This window comes from Mytilus edulis, unplaced genomic scaffold (assembly GCF_963676685.1).
Source record: "Mytilus edulis unplaced genomic scaffold, xbMytEdul2.2 SCAFFOLD_1986, whole genome shotgun sequence".
NCBI lineage: Eukaryota > Metazoa > Mollusca > Bivalvia > Mytilida > Mytilidae > Mytilus > Mytilus edulis.
Window position 1 is genome coordinate 1 of NW_027268559.1, and position 19035 is coordinate 19035.

Genomic DNA, 19035 nt, shown 5'->3' on the forward strand with positions numbered 1-19035 from the left:
ACGCTGAAAACACCGGTTCTCGTCCGATCACCGCAGTTAAGCAGCGTCGAGCTCGGTTAGTACTTGGATGGGTGACCGCCTGGGAATACCGGGTGTTGTAGACATTCCTTTTTATAATTTTCTCTATCTGTTCCTATCTTCTTCTAGCTCCTTCACCTGTCCTCTTTTTTTCACCCCCCCCCCTCCTTCCTTTTATTTTGTCCCTGCATGTTCATATATTTACCTTGATAAAACTGTTATAAAAAGGTCGACAGACGAATTTCTAAGTCACTACAACATGTACAAGTCTCCATTGTCGAATATTGTCATAGCGACGCTAGGGTGAATTCGAGGACGCTGAAAGGTTATGGCTGCATGTTTGGTAAGTCTTTCGAAGCACAAAATTAATTTCAAATACCGTAATGTAGCTACAATAACAGCATTTTTTTCAACGGATCTTTGTGAAAAAGTGCATTTAGGCAGAATATGTTGTAAGGCTAGTAAAAATTGTCTACCTCCGACGGGACTCGAACCCGCAATCCCCGGCTTAGGAGGCCGGTGCCTTATCCATTGGGCCACGGAGGCGTATGTAGTTGTGCATTTTAATACCCATGTAATTCGTGGACGTCGTTTCTGTAAATTCGCACATATCCTTGAAATCAACTTTCTAGTGAACTTGAAATTTAATAATAAGGAGGACAGAAACTGCAAATGGCAAACTGTATTTCATCGATTGATCTCATTTCTGTATAAATTTCATCAGTTTCATAAGTTTTTTTCTGTATAAAAATCTCATGTCGAAAACAGTTTCTATTTTCAATATCAAAGTGATGATTCCATATACTTCCGGCGTTTCTTAGCTTTATATGCCTTTATTTTAGTCACCTTAGTGTCTACGACCATATCACGCTGAAAACACCGGTTCTCGTCCGATCACCGCAGTTAAGCAGCGTCGAGCTCGGTTAGTACTTGGATGGGTGACCGCCTGGGAATACCGGGTGTTGTAGACATTCCTTTTTATAATTTTCTCTATCTGTTCCTATCTTCTTCTAGCTCCTTCACCTGTCCTCTTTTTTTCACCCCCCCCCCCCCCCCCTCCTTCCTTTTATTTTGTCCCTGCATGTTCATATATTTACCTTGATAAAACTGTTATAAAAAGGTCGACAGACGAATTTCTAAGTCACTACAACATGTACAAGTCTCCATTGTCGAATATTGTCATAGCGACGCTAGGGTGAATTCGAGGACGCTGAAAGGTTATGGCTGCATGTTTGGTAAGTCTTTCGAAGCACAAAATTAATTTCAAATACCGTAATGTAGCTACAATAACAGCATTTTTTTCAACGGATCTTTGTGAAAAAGTGCATTTAGGCAGAATATGTTGTAAGGCTAGTAAAAATTGTCTACCTCCGACGGGACTCGAACCCGCAATCCCCGGCTTAGGAGGCCGGTGCCTTATCCATTGGGCCACGGAGGCGTATGTAGTTGTGCATTTTAATACCCATGTAATTCGTGGACGTCGTTTCTGTAAATTCGCACATATCCTTGAAATCAACTTTCTAGTGAACTTGAAATTTAATAATAAGGAGGACAGAAACTGCAAATGGCAAACTGTATTTCATCGATTGATCTCATTTCTGTATAAATTTCATCAGTTTCATAAGTTTTTTTCTGTATAAAAATCTCATGTCGAAAACAGTTTCTATTTTCAATATCAAAGTGATGATTCCATATACTTCCGGCGTTTCTTAGCTTTATATGCCTTTATTTTAGTCACCTTAGTGTCTACGACCATATCACGCTGAAAACACCGGTTCTCGTCCGATCACCGCAGTTAAGCAGCGTCGAGCTCGGTTAGTACTTGGATGGGTGACCGCCTGGGAATACCGGGTGTTGTAGACATTCCTTTTTATAATTTTCTCTATCTGTTCCTATCTTCTTCTAGCTCCTTCACCTGTCCTCTTTTTTTCACCCCCCCCCCCCCCCTCCTTCCTTTTATTTTGTCCCTGCATGTTCATATATTTACCTTGATAAAACTGTTATAAAAAGGTCGACAGACGAATTTCTAAGTCACTACAACATGTACAAGTCTCCATTGTCGAATATTGTCATAGCGACGCTAGGGTGAATTCGAGGACGCTGAAAGGTTATGGCTGCATGTTTGGTAAGTCTTTCGAAGCACAAAATTAATTTCAAATACCGTAATGTAGCTACAATAACAGCATTTTTTTCAACGGATCTTTGTGAAAAAGTGCATTTAGGCAGAATATGTTGTAAGGCTAGTAAAAATTGTCTACCTCCGACGGGACTCGAACCCGCAATCCCCGGCTTAGGAGGCCGGTGCCTTATCCATTGGGCCACGGAGGCGTATGTAGTTGTGCATTTTAATACCCATGTAATTCGTGGACGTCGTTTCTGTAAATTCGCACATATCCTTGAAATCAACTTTCTAGTGAACTTGAAATTTAATAATAAGGAGGACAGAAACTGCAAATGGCAAACTGTATTTCATCGATTGATCTCATTTCTGTATAAATTTCATCAGTTTCATAAGTTTTTTTCTGTATAAAAATCTCATGTCGAAAACAGTTTCTATTTTCAATATCAAAGTGATGATTCCATATACTTCCGGCGTTTCTTAGCTTTATATGCCTTTATTTTAGTCACCTTAGTGTCTACGACCATATCACGCTGAAAACACCGGTTCTCGTCCGATCACCGCAGTTAAGCAGCGTCGAGCTCGGTTAGTACTTGGATGGGTGACCGCCTGGGAATACCGGGTGTTGTAGACATTCCTTTTTATAATTTTCTCTATCTGTTCCTATCTTCTTCTAGCTCCTTCACCTGTCCTCTTTTTTTCACCCCCCCCCCCTCCTTCCTTTTATTTTGTCCCTGCATGTTCATATATTTACCTTGATAAAACTGTTATAAAAAGGTCGACAGACGAATTTCTAAGTCACTACAACATGTACAAGTCTCCATTGTCGAATATTGTCATAGCGACGCTAGGGTGAATTCGAGGACGCTGAAAGGTTATGGCTGCATGTTTGGTAAGTCTTTCGAAGCACAAAATTAATTTCAAATACCGTAATGTAGCTACAATAACAGCATTTTTTTCAACGGATCTTTGTGAAAAAGTGCATTTAGGCAGAATATGTTGTAAGGCTAGTAAAAATTGTCTACCTCCGACGGGACTCGAACCCGCAATCCCCGGCTTAGGAGGCCGGTGCCTTATCCATTGGGCCACGGAGGCGTATGTAGTTGTGCATTTTAATACCCATGTAATTCGTGGACGTCGTTTCTGTAAATTCGCACATATCCTTGAAATCAACTTTCTAGTGAACTTGAAATTTAATAATAAGGAGGACAGAAACTGCAAATGGCAAACTGTATTTCATCGATTGATCTCATTTCTGTATAAATTTCATCAGTTTCATAAGTTTTTTTCTGTATAAAAATCTCATGTCGAAAACAGTTTCTATTTTCAATATCAAAGTGATGATTCCATATACTTCCGGCGTTTCTTAGCTTTATATGCCTTTATTTTAGTCACCTTAGTGTCTACGACCATATCACGCTGAAAACACCGGTTCTCGTCCGATCACCGCAGTTAAGCAGCGTCGAGCTCGGTTAGTACTTGGATGGGTGACCGCCTGGGAATACCGGGTGTTGTAGACATTCCTTTTTATAATTTTCTCTATCTGTTCCTATCTTCTTCTAGCTCCTTCACCTGTCCTCTTTTTTTCACCCCCCCCCCCCCCCTCCTTCCTTTTATTTTGTCCCTGCATGTTCATATATTTACCTTGATAAAACTGTTATAAAAAGGTCGACAGACGAATTTCTAAGTCACTACAACATGTACAAGTCTCCATTGTCGAATATTGTCATAGCGACGCTAGGGTGAATTCGAGGACGCTGAAAGGTTATGGCTGCATGTTTGGTAAGTCTTTCGAAGCACAAAATTAATTTCAAATACCGTAATGTAGCTACAATAACAGCATTTTTTTTCAACGGATCTTTGTGAAAAAGTGCATTTAGGCAGAATATGTTGTAAGGCTAGTAAAAATTGTCTACCTCCGACGGGACTCGAACCCGCAATCCCCGGCTTAGGAGGCCGGTGCCTTATCCATTGGGCCACGGAGGCGTATGTAGTTGTGCATTTTAATACCCATGTAATTCGTGGACGTCGTTTCTGTAAATTCGCACATATCCTTGAAATCAACTTTCTAGTGAACTTGAAATTTAATAATAAGGAGGACAGAAACTGCAAATGGCAAACTGTATTTCATCGATTGATCTCATTTCTGTATAAATTTCATCAGTTTCATAAGTTTTTTTCTGTATAAAAATCTCATGTCGAAAACAGTTTCTATTTTCAATATCAAAGTGATGATTCCATATACTTCCGGCGTTTCTTAGCTTTATATGCCTTTATTTTAGTCACCTTAGTGTCTACGACCATATCACGCTGAAAACACCGGTTCTCGTCCGATCACCGCAGTTAAGCAGCGTCGAGCTCGGTTAGTACTTGGATGGGTGACCGCCTGGGAATACCGGGTGTTGTAGACATTCCTTTTTATAATTTTCTCTATCTGTTCCTATCTTCTTCTAGCTCCTTCACCTGTCCTCTTTTTTTCACCCCCCCCCCCCCCTCCTTCCTTTTATTTTGTCCCTGCATGTTCATATATTTACCTTGATAAAACTGTTATAAAAAGGTCGACAGACGAATTTCTAAGTCACTACAACATGTACAAGTCTCCATTGTCGAATATTGTCATAGCGACGCTAGGGTGAATTCGAGGACGCTGAAAGGTTATGGCTGCATGTTTGGTAAGTCTTTCGAAGCACAAAATTAATTTCAAATACCGTAATGTAGCTACAATAACAGCATTTTTTTTCAACGGATCTTTGTGAAAAAGTGCATTTAGGCAGAATATGTTGTAAGGCTAGTAAAAATTGTCTACCTCCGACGGGACTCGAACCCGCAATCCCCGGCTTAGGAGGCCGGTGCCTTATCCATTGGGCCACGGAGGCGTATGTAGTTGTGCATTTTAATACCCATGTAATTCGTGGACGTCGTTTCTGTAAATTCGCACATATCCTTGAAATCAACTTTCTAGTGAACTTGAAATTTAATAATAAGGAGGACAGAAACTGCAAATGGCAAACTGTATTTCATCGATTGATCTCATTTCTGTATAAATTTCATCAGTTTCATAAGTTTTTTTCTGTATAAAAATCTCATGTCGAAAACAGTTTCTATTTTCAATATCAAAGTGATGATTCCATATACTTCCGGCGTTTCTTAGCTTTATATGCCTTTATTTTAGTCACCTTAGTGTCTACGACCATATCACGCTGAAAACACCGGTTCTCGTCCGATCACCGCAGTTAAGCAGCGTCGAGCTCGGTTAGTACTTGGATGGGTGACCGCCTGGGAATACCGGGTGTTGTAGACATTCCTTTTTATAATTTTCTCTATCTGTTCCTATCTTCTTCTAGCTCCTTCACCTGTCCTCTTTTTTTCACCCCCCCCCCCCCCCCTCCTTCCTTTTATTTTGTCCCTGCATGTTCATATATTTACCTTGATAAAACTGTTATAAAAAGGTCGACAGACGAATTTCTAAGTCACTACAACATGTACAAGTCTCCATTGTCGAATATTGTCATAGCGACGCTAGGGTGAATTCGAGGACGCTGAAAGGTTATGGCTGCATGTTTGGTAAGTCTTTCGAAGCACAAAATTAATTTCAAATACCGTAATGTAGCTACAATAACAGCATTTTTTTCAACGGATCTTTGTGAAAAAGTGCATTTAGGCAGAATATGTTGTAAGGCTAGTAAAAATTGTCTACCTCCGACGGGACTCGAACCCGCAATCCCCGGCTTAGGAGGCCGGTGCCTTATCCATTGGGCCACGGAGGCGTATGTAGTTGTGCATTTTAATACCCATGTAATTCGTGGACGTCGTTTCTGTAAATTCGCACATATCCTTGAAATCAACTTTCTAGTGAACTTGAAATTTAATAATAAGGAGGACAGAAACTGCAAATGGCAAACTGTATTTCATCGATTGATCTCATTTCTGTATAAATTTCATCAGTTTCATAAGTTTTTTTCTGTATAAAAATCTCATGTCGAAAACAGTTTCTATTTTCAATATCAAAGTGATGATTCCATATACTTCCGGCGTTTCTTAGCTTTATATGCCTTTATTTTAGTCACCTTAGTGTCTACGACCATATCACGCTGAAAACACCGGTTCTCGTCCGATCACCGCAGTTAAGCAGCGTCGAGCTCGGTTAGTACTTGGATGGGTGACCGCCTGGGAATACCGGGTGTTGTAGACATTCCTTTTTATAATTTTCTCTATCTGTTCCTATCTTCTTCTAGCTCCTTCACCTGTCCTCTTTTTTTCACCCCCCCCCCCCTCCTTCCTTTTATTTTGTCCCTGCATGTTCATATATTTACCTTGATAAAACTGTTATAAAAAGGTCGACAGACGAATTTCTAAGTCACTACAACATGTACAAGTCTCCATTGTCGAATATTGTCATAGCGACGCTAGGGTGAATTCGAGGACGCTGAAAGGTTATGGCTGCATGTTTGGTAAGTCTTTCGAAGCACAAAATTAATTTCAAATACCGTAATGTAGCTACAATAACAGCATTTTTTTTCAACGGATCTTTGTGAAAAAGTGCATTTAGGCAGAATATGTTGTAAGGCTAGTAAAAATTGTCTACCTCCGACGGGACTCGAACCCGCAATCCCCGGCTTAGGAGGCCGGTGCCTTATCCATTGGGCCACGGAGGCGTATGTAGTTGTGCATTTTAATACCCATGTAATTCGTGGACGTCGTTTCTGTAAATTCGCACATATCCTTGAAATCAACTTTCTAGTGAACTTGAAATTTAATAATAAGGAGGACAGAAACTGCAAATGGCAAACTGTATTTCATCGATTGATCTCATTTCTGTATAAATTTCATCAGTTTCATAAGTTTTTTTCTGTATAAAAATCTCATGTCGAAAACAGTTTCTATTTTCAATATCAAAGTGATGATTCCATATACTTCCGGCGTTTCTTAGCTTTATATGCCTTTATTTTAGTCACCTTAGTGTCTACGACCATATCACGCTGAAAACACCGGTTCTCGTCCGATCACCGCAGTTAAGCAGCGTCGAGCTCGGTTAGTACTTGGATGGGTGACCGCCTGGGAATACCGGGTGTTGTAGACATTCCTTTTTATAATTTTCTCTATCTGTTCCTATCTTCTTCTAGCTCCTTCACCTGTCCTCTTTTTTTCACCCCCCCCCCCCTCCTTCCTTTTATTTTGTCCCTGCATGTTCATATATTTACCTTGATAAAACTGTTATAAAAAGGTCGACAGACGAATTTCTAAGTCACTACAACATGTACAAGTCTCCATTGTCGAATATTGTCATAGCGACGCTAGGGTGAATTCGAGGACGCTGAAAGGTTATGGCTGCATGTTTGGTAAGTCTTTCGAAGCACAAAATTAATTTCAAATACCGTAATGTAGCTACAATAACAGCATTTTTTTCAACGGATCTTTGTGAAAAAGTGCATTTAGGCAGAATATGTTGTAAGGCTAGTAAAAATTGTCTACCTCCGACGGGACTCGAACCCGCAATCCCCGGCTTAGGAGGCCGGTGCCTTATCCATTGGGCCACGGAGGCGTATGTAGTTGTGCATTTTAATACCCATGTAATTCGTGGACGTCGTTTCTGTAAATTCGCACATATCCTTGAAATCAACTTTCTAGTGAACTTGAAATTTAATAATAAGGAGGACAGAAACTGCAAATGGCAAACTGTATTTCATCGATTGATCTCATTTCTGTATAAATTTCATCAGTTTCATAAGTTTTTTTCTGTATAAAAATCTCATGTCGAAAACAGTTTCTATTTTCAATATCAAAGTGATGATTCCATATACTTCCGGCGTTTCTTAGCTTTATATGCCTTTATTTTAGTCACCTTAGTGTCTACGACCATATCACGCTGAAAACACCGGTTCTCGTCCGATCACCGCAGTTAAGCAGCGTCGAGCTCGGTTAGTACTTGGATGGGTGACCGCCTGGGAATACCGGGTGTTGTAGACATTCCTTTTTATAATTTTCTCTATCTGTTCCTATCTTCTTCTAGCTCCTTCACCTGTCCTCTTTTTTTCACCCCCCCCCCCCCCCTCCTTCCTTTTATTTTGTCCCTGCATGTTCATATATTTACCTTGATAAAACTGTTATAAAAAGGTCGACAGACGAATTTCTAAGTCACTACAACATGTACAAGTCTCCATTGTCGAATATTGTCATAGCGACGCTAGGGTGAATTCGAGGACGCTGAAAGGTTATGGCTGCATGTTTGGTAAGTCTTTCGAAGCACAAAATTAATTTCAAATACCGTAATGTAGCTACAATAACAGCATTTTTTTCAACGGATCTTTGTGAAAAAGTGCATTTAGGCAGAATATGTTGTAAGGCTAGTAAAAATTGTCTACCTCCGACGGGACTCGAACCCGCAATCCCCGGCTTAGGAGGCCGGTGCCTTATCCATTGGGCCACGGAGGCGTATGTAGTTGTGCATTTTAATACCCATGTAATTCGTGGACGTCGTTTCTGTAAATTCGCACATATCCTTGAAATCAACTTTCTAGTGAACTTGAAATTTAATAATAAGGAGGACAGAAACTGCAAATGGCAAACTGTATTTCATCGATTGATCTCATTTCTGTATAAATTTCATCAGTTTCATAAGTTTTTTTCTGTATAAAAATCTCATGTCGAAAACAGTTTCTATTTTCAATATCAAAGTGATGATTCCATATACTTCCGGCGTTTCTTAGCTTTATATGCCTTTATTTTAGTCACCTTAGTGTCTACGACCATATCACGCTGAAAACACCGGTTCTCGTCCGATCACCGCAGTTAAGCAGCGTCGAGCTCGGTTAGTACTTGGATGGGTGACCGCCTGGGAATACCGGGTGTTGTAGACATTCCTTTTTATAATTTTCTCTATCTGTTCCTATCTTCTTCTAGCTCCTTCACCTGTCCTCTTTTTTTCACCCCCCCCCCCCTCCTTCCTTTTATTTTGTCCCTGCATGTTCATATATTTACCTTGATAAAACTGTTATAAAAAGGTCGACAGACGAATTTCTAAGTCACTACAACATGTACAAGTCTCCATTGTCGAATATTGTCATAGCGACGCTAGGGTGAATTCGAGGACGCTGAAAGGTTATGGCTGCATGTTTGGTAAGTCTTTCGAAGCACAAAATTAATTTCAAATACCGTAATGTAGCTACAATAACAGCATTTTTTTTCAACGGATCTTTGTGAAAAAGTGCATTTAGGCAGAATATGTTGTAAGGCTAGTAAAAATTGTCTACCTCCGACGGGACTCGAACCCGCAATCCCCGGCTTAGGAGGCCGGTGCCTTATCCATTGGGCCACGGAGGCGTATGTAGTTGTGCATTTTAATACCCATGTAATTCGTGGACGTCGTTTCTGTAAATTCGCACATATCCTTGAAATCAACTTTCTAGTGAACTTGAAATTTAATAATAAGGAGGACAGAAACTGCAAATGGCAAACTGTATTTCATCGATTGATCTCATTTCTGTATAAATTTCATCAGTTTCATAAGTTTTTTTCTGTATAAAAATCTCATGTCGAAAACAGTTTCTATTTTCAATATCAAAGTGATGATTCCATATACTTCCGGCGTTTCTTAGCTTTATATGCCTTTATTTTAGTCACCTTAGTGTCTACGACCATATCACGCTGAAAACACCGGTTCTCGTCCGATCACCGCAGTTAAGCAGCGTCGAGCTCGGTTAGTACTTGGATGGGTGACCGCCTGGGAATACCGGGTGTTGTAGACATTCCTTTTTATAATTTTCTCTATCTGTTCCTATCTTCTTCTAGCTCCTTCACCTGTCCTCTTTTTTTCACCCCCCCCCCCCTCCTTCCTTTTATTTTGTCCCTGCATGTTCATATATTTACCTTGATAAAACTGTTATAAAAAGGTCGACAGACGAATTTCTAAGTCACTACAACATGTACAAGTCTCCATTGTCGAATATTGTCATAGCGACGCTAGGGTGAATTCGAGGACGCTGAAAGGTTATGGCTGCATGTTTGGTAAGTCTTTCGAAGCACAAAATTAATTTCAAATACCGTAATGTAGCTACAATAACAGCATTTTTTTCAACGGATCTTTGTGAAAAAGTGCATTTAGGCAGAATATGTTGTAAGGCTAGTAAAAATTGTCTACCTCCGACGGGACTCGAACCCGCAATCCCCGGCTTAGGAGGCCGGTGCCTTATCCATTGGGCCACGGAGGCGTATGTAGTTGTGCATTTTAATACCCATGTAATTCGTGGACGTCGTTTCTGTAAATTCGCACATATCCTTGAAATCAACTTTCTAGTGAACTTGAAATTTAATAATAAGGAGGACAGAAACTGCAAATGGCAAACTGTATTTCATCGATTGATCTCATTTCTGTATAAATTTCATCAGTTTCATAAGTTTTTTTCTGTATAAAAATCTCATGTCGAAAACAGTTTCTATTTTCAATATCAAAGTGATGATTCCATATACTTCCGGCGTTTCTTAGCTTTATATGCCTTTATTTTAGTCACCTTAGTGTCTACGACCATATCACGCTGAAAACACCGGTTCTCGTCCGATCACCGCAGTTAAGCAGCGTCGAGCTCGGTTAGTACTTGGATGGGTGACCGCCTGGGAATACCGGGTGTTGTAGACATTCCTTTTTATAATTTTCTCTATCTGTTCCTATCTTCTTCTAGCTCCTTCACCTGTCCTCTTTTTTTCACCCCCCCCCCCCCCTCCTTCCTTTTATTTTGTCCCTGCATGTTCATATATTTACCTTGATAAAACTGTTATAAAAAGGTCGACAGACGAATTTCTAAGTCACTACAACATGTACAAGTCTCCATTGTCGAATATTGTCATAGCGACGCTAGGGTGAATTCGAGGACGCTGAAAGGTTATGGCTGCATGTTTGGTAAGTCTTTCGAAGCACAAAATTAATTTCAAATACCGTAATGTAGCTACAATAACAGCATTTTTTTCAACGGATCTTTGTGAAAAAGTGCATTTAGGCAGAATATGTTGTAAGGCTAGTAAAAATTGTCTACCTCCGACGGGACTCGAACCCGCAATCCCCGGCTTAGGAGGCCGGTGCCTTATCCATTGGGCCACGGAGGCGTATGTAGTTGTGCATTTTAATACCCATGTAATTCGTGGACGTCGTTTCTGTAAATTCGCACATATCCTTGAAATCAACTTTCTAGTGAACTTGAAATTTAATAATAAGGAGGACAGAAACTGCAAATGGCAAACTGTATTTCATCGATTGATCTCATTTCTGTATAAATTTCATCAGTTTCATAAGTTTTTTTCTGTATAAAAATCTCATGTCGAAAACAGTTTCTATTTTCAATATCAAAGTGATGATTCCATATACTTCCGGCGTTTCTTAGCTTTATATGCCTTTATTTTAGTCACCTTAGTGTCTACGACCATATCACGCTGAAAACACCGGTTCTCGTCCGATCACCGCAGTTAAGCAGCGTCGAGCTCGGTTAGTACTTGGATGGGTGACCGCCTGGGAATACCGGGTGTTGTAGACATTCCTTTTTATAATTTTCTCTATCTGTTCCTATCTTCTTCTAGCTCCTTCACCTGTCCTCTTTTTTTCACCCCCCCCCCCCCCTCCTTCCTTTTATTTTGTCCCTGCATGTTCATATATTTACCTTGATAAAACTGTTATAAAAAGGTCGACAGACGAATTTCTAAGTCACTACAACATGTACAAGTCTCCATTGTCGAATATTGTCATAGCGACGCTAGGGTGAATTCGAGGACGCTGAAAGGTTATGGCTGCATGTTTGGTAAGTCTTTCGAAGCACAAAATTAATTTCAAATACCGTAATGTAGCTACAATAACAGCATTTTTTTCAACGGATCTTTGTGAAAAAGTGCATTTAGGCAGAATATGTTGTAAGGCTAGTAAAAATTGTCTACCTCCGACGGGACTCGAACCCGCAATCCCCGGCTTAGGAGGCCGGTGCCTTATCCATTGGGCCACGGAGGCGTATGTAGTTGTGCATTTTAATACCCATGTAATTCGTGGACGTCGTTTCTGTAAATTCGCACATATCCTTGAAATCAACTTTCTAGTGAACTTGAAATTTAATAATAAGGAGGACAGAAACTGCAAATGGCAAACTGTATTTCATCGATTGATCTCATTTCTGTATAAATTTCATCAGTTTCATAAGTTTTTTTCTGTATAAAAATCTCATGTCGAAAACAGTTTCTATTTTCAATATCAAAGTGATGATTCCATATACTTCCGGCGTTTCTTAGCTTTATATGCCTTTATTTTAGTCACCTTAGTGTCTACGACCATATCACGCTGAAAACACCGGTTCTCGTCCGATCACCGCAGTTAAGCAGCGTCGAGCTCGGTTAGTACTTGGATGGGTGACCGCCTGGGAATACCGGGTGTTGTAGACATTCCTTTTTATAATTTTCTCTATCTGTTCCTATCTTCTTCTAGCTCCTTCACCTGTCCTCTTTTTTTCACCCCCCCCCCCCCCTCCTTCCTTTTATTTTGTCCCTGCATGTTCATATATTTACCTTGATAAAACTGTTATAAAAAGGTCGACAGACGAATTTCTAAGTCACTACAACATGTACAAGTCTCCATTGTCGAATATTGTCATAGCGACGCTAGGGTGAATTCGAGGACGCTGAAAGGTTATGGCTGCATGTTTGGTAAGTCTTTCGAAGCACAAAATTAATTTCAAATACCGTAATGTAGCTACAATAACAGCATTTTTTTCAACGGATCTTTGTGAAAAAGTGCATTTAGGCAGAATATGTTGTAAGGCTAGTAAAAATTGTCTACCTCCGACGGGACTCGAACCCGCAATCCCCGGCTTAGGAGGCCGGTGCCTTATCCATTGGGCCACGGAGGCGTATGTAGTTGTGCATTTTAATACCCATGTAATTCGTGGACGTCGTTTCTGTAAATTCGCACATATCCTTGAAATCAACTTTCTAGTGAACTTGAAATTTAATAATAAGGAGGACAGAAACTGCAAATGGCAAACTGTATTTCATCGATTGATCTCATTTCTGTATAAATTTCATCAGTTTCATAAGTTTTTTTCTGTATAAAAATCTCATGTCGAAAACAGTTTCTATTTTCAATATCAAAGTGATGATTCCATATACTTCCGGCGTTTCTTAGCTTTATATGCCTTTATTTTAGTCACCTTAGTGTCTACGACCATATCACGCTGAAAACACCGGTTCTCGTCCGATCACCGCAGTTAAGCAGCGTCGAGCTCGGTTAGTACTTGGATGGGTGACCGCCTGGGAATACCGGGTGTTGTAGACATTCCTTTTTATAATTTTCTCTATCTGTTCCTATCTTCTTCTAGCTCCTTCACCTGTCCTCTTTTTTTCACCCCCCCCCCCCCCTCCTTCCTTTTATTTTGTCCCTGCATGTTCATATATTTACCTTGATAAAACTGTTATAAAAAGGTCGACAGACGAATTTCTAAGTCACTACAACATGTACAAGTCTCCATTGTCGAATATTGTCATAGCGACGCTAGGGTGAATTCGAGGACGCTGAAAGGTTATGGCTGCATGTTTGGTAAGTCTTTCGAAGCACAAAATTAATTTCAAATACCGTAATGTAGCTACAATAACAGCATTTTTTTCAACGGATCTTTGTGAAAAAGTGCATTTAGGCAGAATATGTTGTAAGGCTAGTAAAAATTGTCTACCTCCGACGGGACTCGAACCCGCAATCCCCGGCTTAGGAGGCCGGTGCCTTATCCATTGGGCCACGGAGGCGTATGTAGTTGTGCATTTTAATACCCATGTAATTCGTGGACGTCGTTTCTGTAAATTCGCACATATCCTTGAAATCAACTTTCTAGTGAACTTGAAATTTAATAATAAGGAGGACAGAAACTGCAAATGGCAAACTGTATTTCATCGATTGATCTCATTTCTGTATAAATTTCATCAGTTTCATAAGTTTTTTTCTGTATAAAAATCTCATGTCGAAAACAGTTTCTATTTTCAATATCAAAGTGATGATTCCATATACTTCCGGCGTTTCTTAGCTTTATATGCCTTTATTTTAGTCACCTTAGTGTCTACGACCATATCACGCTGAAAACACCGGTTCTCGTCCGATCACCGCAGTTAAGCAGCGTCGAGCTCGGTTAGTACTTGGATGGGTGACCGCCTGGGAATACCGGGTGTTGTAGACATTCCTTTTTATAATTTTCTCTATCTGTTCCTATCTTCTTCTAGCTCCTTCACCTGTCCTCTTTTTTTCACCCCCCCCCCCCTCCTTCCTTTTATTTTGTCCCTGCATGTTCATATATTTACCTTGATAAAACTGTTATAAAAAGGTCGACAGACGAATTTCTAAGTCACTACAACATGTACAAGTCTCCATTGTCGAATATTGTCATAGCGACGCTAGGGTGAATTCGAGGACGCTGAAAGGTTATGGCTGCATGTTTGGTAAGTCTTTCGAAGCACAAAATTAATTTCAAATACCGTAATGTAGCTACAATAACAGCATTTTTTTTCAACGGATCTTTGTGAAAAAGTGCATTTAGGCAGAATATGTTGTAAGGCTAGTAAAAATTGTCTACCTCCGACGGGACTCGAACCCGCAATCCCCGGCTTAGGAGGCCGGTGCCTTATCCATTGGGCCACGGAGGCGTATGTAGTTGTGCATTTTAATACCCATGTAATTCGTGGACGTCGTTTCTGTAAATTCGCACATATCCTTGAAATCAACTTTCTAGTGAACTTGAAATTTAATAATAAGGAGGACAGAAACTGCAAATGGCAAACTGTATTTCATCGATTGATCTCATTTCTGTATAAATTTCATCAGTTTCATAAGTTTTTTTCTGTATAAAAATCTCATGTCGAAAACAGTTTCTATTTTCAATATCAAAGTGATGATTCCATATACTTCCGGCGTTTCTTAGCTTTATATGCCTTTATTTTAGTCACCTTAGTGTCTACGACCATATCACGCTGAAAACACCGGTTCTCGTCCGATCACCGCAGTTAAGCAGCGTCGAGCTCGGTTAGTACTTGGATGGGTGACCGCCTGGGAATACCGGGTGTTGTAGACATTCCTTTTTATAATTTTCTCTATCTGTTCCTATCTTCTTCTAGCTCCTTCACCTGTCCTCTTTTTTTCACCCCCCCCCCCCCTCCTTCCTTTTATTTTGTCCCTGCATGTTCATATATTTACCTTGATAAAACTGTTATAAAAAGGTCGACAGACGAATTTCTAAGTCACTACAACATGTACAAGTCTCCATTGTCGAATATTGTCATAGCGACGCTAGGGTGAATTCGAGGACGCTGAAAGGTTATGGCTGCATGTTTGGTAAGTCTTTCGAAGCACAAAATTAATTTCAAATACCGTAATGTAGCTACAATAACAGCATTTTTTTCAACGGATCTTTGTGAAAAAGTGCATTTAGGCAGAATATGTTGTAAGGCTAGTAAAAATTGTCTACCTCCGACGGGACTCGAACCCGCAATCCCCGGCTTAGGAGGCCGGTGCCTTATCCATTGGGCCACGGAGGCGTATGTAGTTGTGCATTTTAATACCCATGTAATTCGTGGACGTCGTTTCTGTAAATTCGCACATATCCTTGAAATCAACTTTCTAGTGAACTTGAAATTTAATAATAAGGAGGACAGAAACTGCAAATGGCAAACTGTATTTCATCGATTGATCTCATTTCTGTATAAATTTCATCAGTTTCATAAGTTTTTTTCTGTATAAAAATCTCATGTCGAAAACAGTTTCTATTTTCAATATCAAAGTGATGATTCCATATACTTCCGGCGTTTCTTAGCTTTATATGCCTTTATTTTAGTCACCTTAGTGTCTACGACCATATCACGCTGAAAACACCGGTTCTCGTCCGATCACCGCAGTTAAGCAGCGTCGAGCTCGGTTAGTACTTGGATGGGTGACCGCCTGGGAATACCGGGTGTTGTAGACATTCCTTTTTATAATTTTCTCTATCTGTTCCTATCTTCTTCTAGCTCCTTCACCTGTCCTCTTTTTTTCACCCCCCCCCCCCCCTCCTTCCTTTTATTTTGTCCCTGCATGTTCATATATTTACCTTGATAAAACTGTTATAAAAAGGTCGACAGACGAATTTCTAAGTCACTACAACATGTACAAGTCTCCATTGTCGAATATTGTCATAGCGACGCTAGGGTGAATTCGAGGACGCTGAAAGGTTATGGCTGCATGTTTGGTAAGTCTTTCGAAGCACAAAATTAATTTCAAATACCGTAATGTAGCTACAATAACAGCATTTTTTTCAACGGATCTTTGTGAAAAAGTGCATTTAGGCAGAATATGTTGTAAGGCTAGTAAAAATTGTCTACCTCCGACGGGACTCGAACCCGCAATCCCCGGCTTAGGAGGCCGGTGCCTTATCCATTGGGCCACGGAGGCGTATGTAGTTGTGCATTTTAATACCCATGTAATTCGTGGACGTCGTTTCTGTAAATTCGCACATATCCTTGAAATCAACTTTCTAGTGAACTTGAAATTTAATAATAAGGAGGACAGAAACTGCAAATGGCAAACTGTATTTCATCGATTGATCTCATTTCTGTATAAATTTCATCAGTTTCATAAGTTTTTTTCTGTATAAAAATCTCATGTCGAAAACAGTTTCTATTTTCAATATCAAAGTGATGATTCCATATACTTCCGGCGTTTCTTAGCTTTATATGCCTTTATTTTAGTCACCTTAGTGTCTACGACCATATCACGCTGAAAACACCGGTTCTCGTCCGATCACCGCAGTTAAGCAGCGTCGAGCTCGGTTAGTACTTGGATGGGTGACCGCCTGGGAATACCGGGTGTTGTAGACATTCCTTTTTATAATTTTCTCTATCTGTTCCTATCTTCTTCTAGCTCCTTCACCTGTCCTCTTTTTTTCACCCCCCCCCCCCCTCCTTCCTTTTATTTTGTCCCTGCATGTTCATATATTTACCTTGATAAAACTGTTATAAAAAGGTCGACAGACGAATTTCTAAGTCACTACAACATGTACAAGTCTCCATTGTCGAATATTGTCATAGCGACGCTAGGGTGAATTCGAGGACGCTGAAAGGTTATGGCTGCATGTTTGGTAAGTCTTTCGAAGCACAAAATTAATTTCAAATACCGTAATGTAGCTACAATAACAGCATTTTTTTCAACGGATCTTTGTGAAAAAGTGCATTTAGGCAGAATATGTTGTAAGGCTAGTAAAAATTGTCTACCTCCGACGGGACTCGAACCCGCAATCCCCGGCTTAGGAGGCCGGTGCCTTATCCATTGGGCCACGGAGGCGTATGTAGTTGTGCATTTTAATACCCATGTAATTCGTGGACGTCGTTTCTGTAAATTCGCACATATCCTTGAAATCAACTTTCTAGTGAACTTGAAATTTAATAATAAGGAGGACAGAAACTGCAAATGGCAAACTGTATTTCATCGATTGATCTCATTTCTGTATAAATTTCATCAGTTTCATAAGTTTTTTTCTGTATAAAAATCTCATGTCGAAAACAGTTTCTATTTTCAATATCAAAGTGATGATTCCATATACTTCCGGCGTTTCTTAGCTTTATATGCCTTTATTTTAGTCACCTTAGTGTCTACGACCATATCACGCTGAAAACACCGGTTCTCGTCCGATCACCGCAGTTAAGCAGCGTCGAGCTCGGTTAGTACTTGGATGGGTGACCGCCTGGGAATACCGGGTGTTGTAGACATTCCTTTTTATAATTTTCTCTATCTGTTCCTATCTTCTTCTAGCTCCTTCACCTGTCCTCTTTTTTTCACCCCCCCCCCCCCCTCCTTCCTTTTATTTTGTCCCTGCATGTTCATATATTTACCTTGATAAAACTGTTATAAAAAGGTCGACAGACGAATTTCTAAGTCACTACAACATGTACAAGTCTCCATTGTCGAATATTGTCATAGCGACGCTAGGGTGAATTCGAGGACGCTGAAAGGTTATGGCTGCATGTTTGGTAAGTCTTTCGAAGCACAAAATTAATTTCAAATACCGTAATGTAGCTACAATAACAGCATTTTTTTCAACGGATCTTTGTGAAAAAGTGCATTTAGGCAGAATATGTTGTAAGGCTAGTAAAAATTGTCTACCTCCGACGGGACTCGAACCCGCAATCCCCGGCTTAGGAGGCCGGTGCCTTATCCATTGGGCCACGGAGGCGTATGTAGTTGTGCATTTTAATACCCATGTAATTCGTGGACGTCGTTTCTGTAAATTCGCACATATCCTTGAAATCAACTTTCTAGTGAACTTGAAATTTAATAATAAGGAGGACAGAAACTGCAAATGGCAAACTGTATTTCATCGATTGATCTCATTTCTGTATAAATTTCATCAGTTTCATAAGTTTTTTTCTGTATAAAAATCTCATGTCGAAAACAGTTTCTATTTTCAATATCAAAGTGATGATTCCATATACTTCCGGCGTTTCTTAGCTTTATATGCCTTTATTTTAGTCACCTTAGTGTCTACGACCATATCACGCTGAAAACACCGGTTCTCGTCCGATCACCGCAGTTAAGCAGCGTCGAGCTCGGTTAGTACTTGGATGGGTGACCGCCTGGGAATACCGGGTGTTGTAGACATTCCTTTTTATAATTTTCTCTATCTGTTCCTATCTTCTTCTAGCTCCTTCACCTGTCCTCTTTTTTTCACCCCCCCCCCCCCCCCCCCCCCCTCCTTCCTTTTATTTTGTCCCTGCATGTTCATATATTTACCTTGATAAAACTGTTATAAAAAGGTCGACAGACGAATTTCTAAGTCACTACAACATGTACAAGTCTCCATTGTCGAATATTGTCATAGCGACGCTAGGGTGAATTCGAGGACGCTGAAAGGTTATGGCTGCATGTT

The 19035-nt window shown here is 40.1% G+C and overlaps 42 non-coding genes and 1 pseudogene across 42 annotated transcripts; 22 read left to right on the forward strand and 21 right to left on the reverse strand.

Moving 5' to 3' along the window:
• Positions 1-104, forward strand: LOC139507730 (5S ribosomal RNA; annotated as a pseudogene; the record flags this gene model as incomplete).
• A 387-nt stretch (positions 105-491) lies between these two features.
• On the reverse strand, positions 492-564 carry Trnar-ccu (transfer RNA arginine (anticodon CCU)). The gene has a single exon. It is a non-coding gene; the product is annotated as a tRNA-Arg (tRNA).
• A 306-nt stretch (positions 565-870) lies between these two features.
• On the forward strand, positions 871-989 carry LOC139507710 (5S ribosomal RNA). Its single transcript, XR_011660796.1, has one exon. It is a non-coding gene; the product is annotated as a 5S ribosomal RNA (ribosomal RNA).
• A 394-nt stretch (positions 990-1383) lies between these two features.
• Positions 1384-1456, reverse strand: Trnar-ccu (transfer RNA arginine (anticodon CCU)). The gene has a single exon. It is a non-coding gene; the product is annotated as a tRNA-Arg (tRNA).
• A 306-nt stretch (positions 1457-1762) lies between these two features.
• LOC139507723 (5S ribosomal RNA) lies at positions 1763-1881 on the forward strand. Its single transcript, XR_011660808.1, has one exon. It is a non-coding gene; the product is annotated as a 5S ribosomal RNA (ribosomal RNA).
• A 392-nt stretch (positions 1882-2273) lies between these two features.
• Trnar-ccu (transfer RNA arginine (anticodon CCU)) lies at positions 2274-2346 on the reverse strand. Its single transcript has one exon. It is a non-coding gene; the product is annotated as a tRNA-Arg (tRNA).
• Positions 2347-2652: 306 nt separating this feature from the next.
• On the forward strand, positions 2653-2771 carry LOC139507731 (5S ribosomal RNA). The gene has a single exon (XR_011660816.1). It is a non-coding gene; the product is annotated as a 5S ribosomal RNA (ribosomal RNA).
• A 388-nt stretch (positions 2772-3159) lies between these two features.
• Trnar-ccu (transfer RNA arginine (anticodon CCU)) lies at positions 3160-3232 on the reverse strand. Its single transcript has one exon. It is a non-coding gene; the product is annotated as a tRNA-Arg (tRNA).
• Positions 3233-3538: 306 nt separating this feature from the next.
• Positions 3539-3657, forward strand: LOC139507732 (5S ribosomal RNA). The gene has a single exon (XR_011660817.1). It is a non-coding gene; the product is annotated as a 5S ribosomal RNA (ribosomal RNA).
• Positions 3658-4050: 393 nt separating this feature from the next.
• Positions 4051-4123, reverse strand: Trnar-ccu (transfer RNA arginine (anticodon CCU)). Its single transcript has one exon. It is a non-coding gene; the product is annotated as a tRNA-Arg (tRNA).
• A 306-nt stretch (positions 4124-4429) lies between these two features.
• LOC139507734 (5S ribosomal RNA) lies at positions 4430-4548 on the forward strand. The gene has a single exon (XR_011660818.1). It is a non-coding gene; the product is annotated as a 5S ribosomal RNA (ribosomal RNA).
• A 392-nt stretch (positions 4549-4940) lies between these two features.
• On the reverse strand, positions 4941-5013 carry Trnar-ccu (transfer RNA arginine (anticodon CCU)). Its single transcript has one exon. It is a non-coding gene; the product is annotated as a tRNA-Arg (tRNA).
• Positions 5014-5319: 306 nt separating this feature from the next.
• Positions 5320-5438, forward strand: LOC139507712 (5S ribosomal RNA). Its single transcript, XR_011660797.1, has one exon. It is a non-coding gene; the product is annotated as a 5S ribosomal RNA (ribosomal RNA).
• A 393-nt stretch (positions 5439-5831) lies between these two features.
• Trnar-ccu (transfer RNA arginine (anticodon CCU)) lies at positions 5832-5904 on the reverse strand. The gene has a single exon. It is a non-coding gene; the product is annotated as a tRNA-Arg (tRNA).
• A 306-nt stretch (positions 5905-6210) lies between these two features.
• LOC139507713 (5S ribosomal RNA) lies at positions 6211-6329 on the forward strand. The gene has a single exon (XR_011660798.1). It is a non-coding gene; the product is annotated as a 5S ribosomal RNA (ribosomal RNA).
• A 390-nt stretch (positions 6330-6719) lies between these two features.
• On the reverse strand, positions 6720-6792 carry Trnar-ccu (transfer RNA arginine (anticodon CCU)). The gene has a single exon. It is a non-coding gene; the product is annotated as a tRNA-Arg (tRNA).
• Positions 6793-7098: 306 nt separating this feature from the next.
• On the forward strand, positions 7099-7217 carry LOC139507714 (5S ribosomal RNA). Its single transcript, XR_011660799.1, has one exon. It is a non-coding gene; the product is annotated as a 5S ribosomal RNA (ribosomal RNA).
• Positions 7218-7606: 389 nt separating this feature from the next.
• Trnar-ccu (transfer RNA arginine (anticodon CCU)) lies at positions 7607-7679 on the reverse strand. Its single transcript has one exon. It is a non-coding gene; the product is annotated as a tRNA-Arg (tRNA).
• A 306-nt stretch (positions 7680-7985) lies between these two features.
• LOC139507715 (5S ribosomal RNA) lies at positions 7986-8104 on the forward strand. Its single transcript, XR_011660800.1, has one exon. It is a non-coding gene; the product is annotated as a 5S ribosomal RNA (ribosomal RNA).
• Positions 8105-8496: 392 nt separating this feature from the next.
• Trnar-ccu (transfer RNA arginine (anticodon CCU)) lies at positions 8497-8569 on the reverse strand. The gene has a single exon. It is a non-coding gene; the product is annotated as a tRNA-Arg (tRNA).
• A 306-nt stretch (positions 8570-8875) lies between these two features.
• Positions 8876-8994, forward strand: LOC139507716 (5S ribosomal RNA). The gene has a single exon (XR_011660801.1). It is a non-coding gene; the product is annotated as a 5S ribosomal RNA (ribosomal RNA).
• A 390-nt stretch (positions 8995-9384) lies between these two features.
• Positions 9385-9457, reverse strand: Trnar-ccu (transfer RNA arginine (anticodon CCU)). The gene has a single exon. It is a non-coding gene; the product is annotated as a tRNA-Arg (tRNA).
• Positions 9458-9763: 306 nt separating this feature from the next.
• LOC139507717 (5S ribosomal RNA) lies at positions 9764-9882 on the forward strand. Its single transcript, XR_011660803.1, has one exon. It is a non-coding gene; the product is annotated as a 5S ribosomal RNA (ribosomal RNA).
• A 389-nt stretch (positions 9883-10271) lies between these two features.
• Positions 10272-10344, reverse strand: Trnar-ccu (transfer RNA arginine (anticodon CCU)). The gene has a single exon. It is a non-coding gene; the product is annotated as a tRNA-Arg (tRNA).
• A 306-nt stretch (positions 10345-10650) lies between these two features.
• LOC139507718 (5S ribosomal RNA) lies at positions 10651-10769 on the forward strand. Its single transcript, XR_011660804.1, has one exon. It is a non-coding gene; the product is annotated as a 5S ribosomal RNA (ribosomal RNA).
• A 391-nt stretch (positions 10770-11160) lies between these two features.
• Trnar-ccu (transfer RNA arginine (anticodon CCU)) lies at positions 11161-11233 on the reverse strand. The gene has a single exon. It is a non-coding gene; the product is annotated as a tRNA-Arg (tRNA).
• A 306-nt stretch (positions 11234-11539) lies between these two features.
• On the forward strand, positions 11540-11658 carry LOC139507719 (5S ribosomal RNA). Its single transcript, XR_011660805.1, has one exon. It is a non-coding gene; the product is annotated as a 5S ribosomal RNA (ribosomal RNA).
• Positions 11659-12049: 391 nt separating this feature from the next.
• Trnar-ccu (transfer RNA arginine (anticodon CCU)) lies at positions 12050-12122 on the reverse strand. The gene has a single exon. It is a non-coding gene; the product is annotated as a tRNA-Arg (tRNA).
• A 306-nt stretch (positions 12123-12428) lies between these two features.
• Positions 12429-12547, forward strand: LOC139507720 (5S ribosomal RNA). The gene has a single exon (XR_011660806.1). It is a non-coding gene; the product is annotated as a 5S ribosomal RNA (ribosomal RNA).
• Positions 12548-12938: 391 nt separating this feature from the next.
• On the reverse strand, positions 12939-13011 carry Trnar-ccu (transfer RNA arginine (anticodon CCU)). Its single transcript has one exon. It is a non-coding gene; the product is annotated as a tRNA-Arg (tRNA).
• A 306-nt stretch (positions 13012-13317) lies between these two features.
• On the forward strand, positions 13318-13436 carry LOC139507721 (5S ribosomal RNA). Its single transcript, XR_011660807.1, has one exon. It is a non-coding gene; the product is annotated as a 5S ribosomal RNA (ribosomal RNA).
• Positions 13437-13827: 391 nt separating this feature from the next.
• Trnar-ccu (transfer RNA arginine (anticodon CCU)) lies at positions 13828-13900 on the reverse strand. Its single transcript has one exon. It is a non-coding gene; the product is annotated as a tRNA-Arg (tRNA).
• Positions 13901-14206: 306 nt separating this feature from the next.
• Positions 14207-14325, forward strand: LOC139507724 (5S ribosomal RNA). The gene has a single exon (XR_011660809.1). It is a non-coding gene; the product is annotated as a 5S ribosomal RNA (ribosomal RNA).
• Positions 14326-14715: 390 nt separating this feature from the next.
• Positions 14716-14788, reverse strand: Trnar-ccu (transfer RNA arginine (anticodon CCU)). The gene has a single exon. It is a non-coding gene; the product is annotated as a tRNA-Arg (tRNA).
• Positions 14789-15094: 306 nt separating this feature from the next.
• LOC139507725 (5S ribosomal RNA) lies at positions 15095-15213 on the forward strand. Its single transcript, XR_011660810.1, has one exon. It is a non-coding gene; the product is annotated as a 5S ribosomal RNA (ribosomal RNA).
• Positions 15214-15603: 390 nt separating this feature from the next.
• Trnar-ccu (transfer RNA arginine (anticodon CCU)) lies at positions 15604-15676 on the reverse strand. Its single transcript has one exon. It is a non-coding gene; the product is annotated as a tRNA-Arg (tRNA).
• Positions 15677-15982: 306 nt separating this feature from the next.
• LOC139507726 (5S ribosomal RNA) lies at positions 15983-16101 on the forward strand. Its single transcript, XR_011660811.1, has one exon. It is a non-coding gene; the product is annotated as a 5S ribosomal RNA (ribosomal RNA).
• A 391-nt stretch (positions 16102-16492) lies between these two features.
• Trnar-ccu (transfer RNA arginine (anticodon CCU)) lies at positions 16493-16565 on the reverse strand. The gene has a single exon. It is a non-coding gene; the product is annotated as a tRNA-Arg (tRNA).
• Positions 16566-16871: 306 nt separating this feature from the next.
• On the forward strand, positions 16872-16990 carry LOC139507727 (5S ribosomal RNA). The gene has a single exon (XR_011660812.1). It is a non-coding gene; the product is annotated as a 5S ribosomal RNA (ribosomal RNA).
• A 390-nt stretch (positions 16991-17380) lies between these two features.
• On the reverse strand, positions 17381-17453 carry Trnar-ccu (transfer RNA arginine (anticodon CCU)). Its single transcript has one exon. It is a non-coding gene; the product is annotated as a tRNA-Arg (tRNA).
• A 306-nt stretch (positions 17454-17759) lies between these two features.
• LOC139507728 (5S ribosomal RNA) lies at positions 17760-17878 on the forward strand. The gene has a single exon (XR_011660814.1). It is a non-coding gene; the product is annotated as a 5S ribosomal RNA (ribosomal RNA).
• Positions 17879-18269: 391 nt separating this feature from the next.
• Trnar-ccu (transfer RNA arginine (anticodon CCU)) lies at positions 18270-18342 on the reverse strand. Its single transcript has one exon. It is a non-coding gene; the product is annotated as a tRNA-Arg (tRNA).
• Positions 18343-18648: 306 nt separating this feature from the next.
• LOC139507729 (5S ribosomal RNA) lies at positions 18649-18767 on the forward strand. The gene has a single exon (XR_011660815.1). It is a non-coding gene; the product is annotated as a 5S ribosomal RNA (ribosomal RNA).
• The last annotated feature ends 268 nt before the right edge of the window (positions 18768-19035 follow it).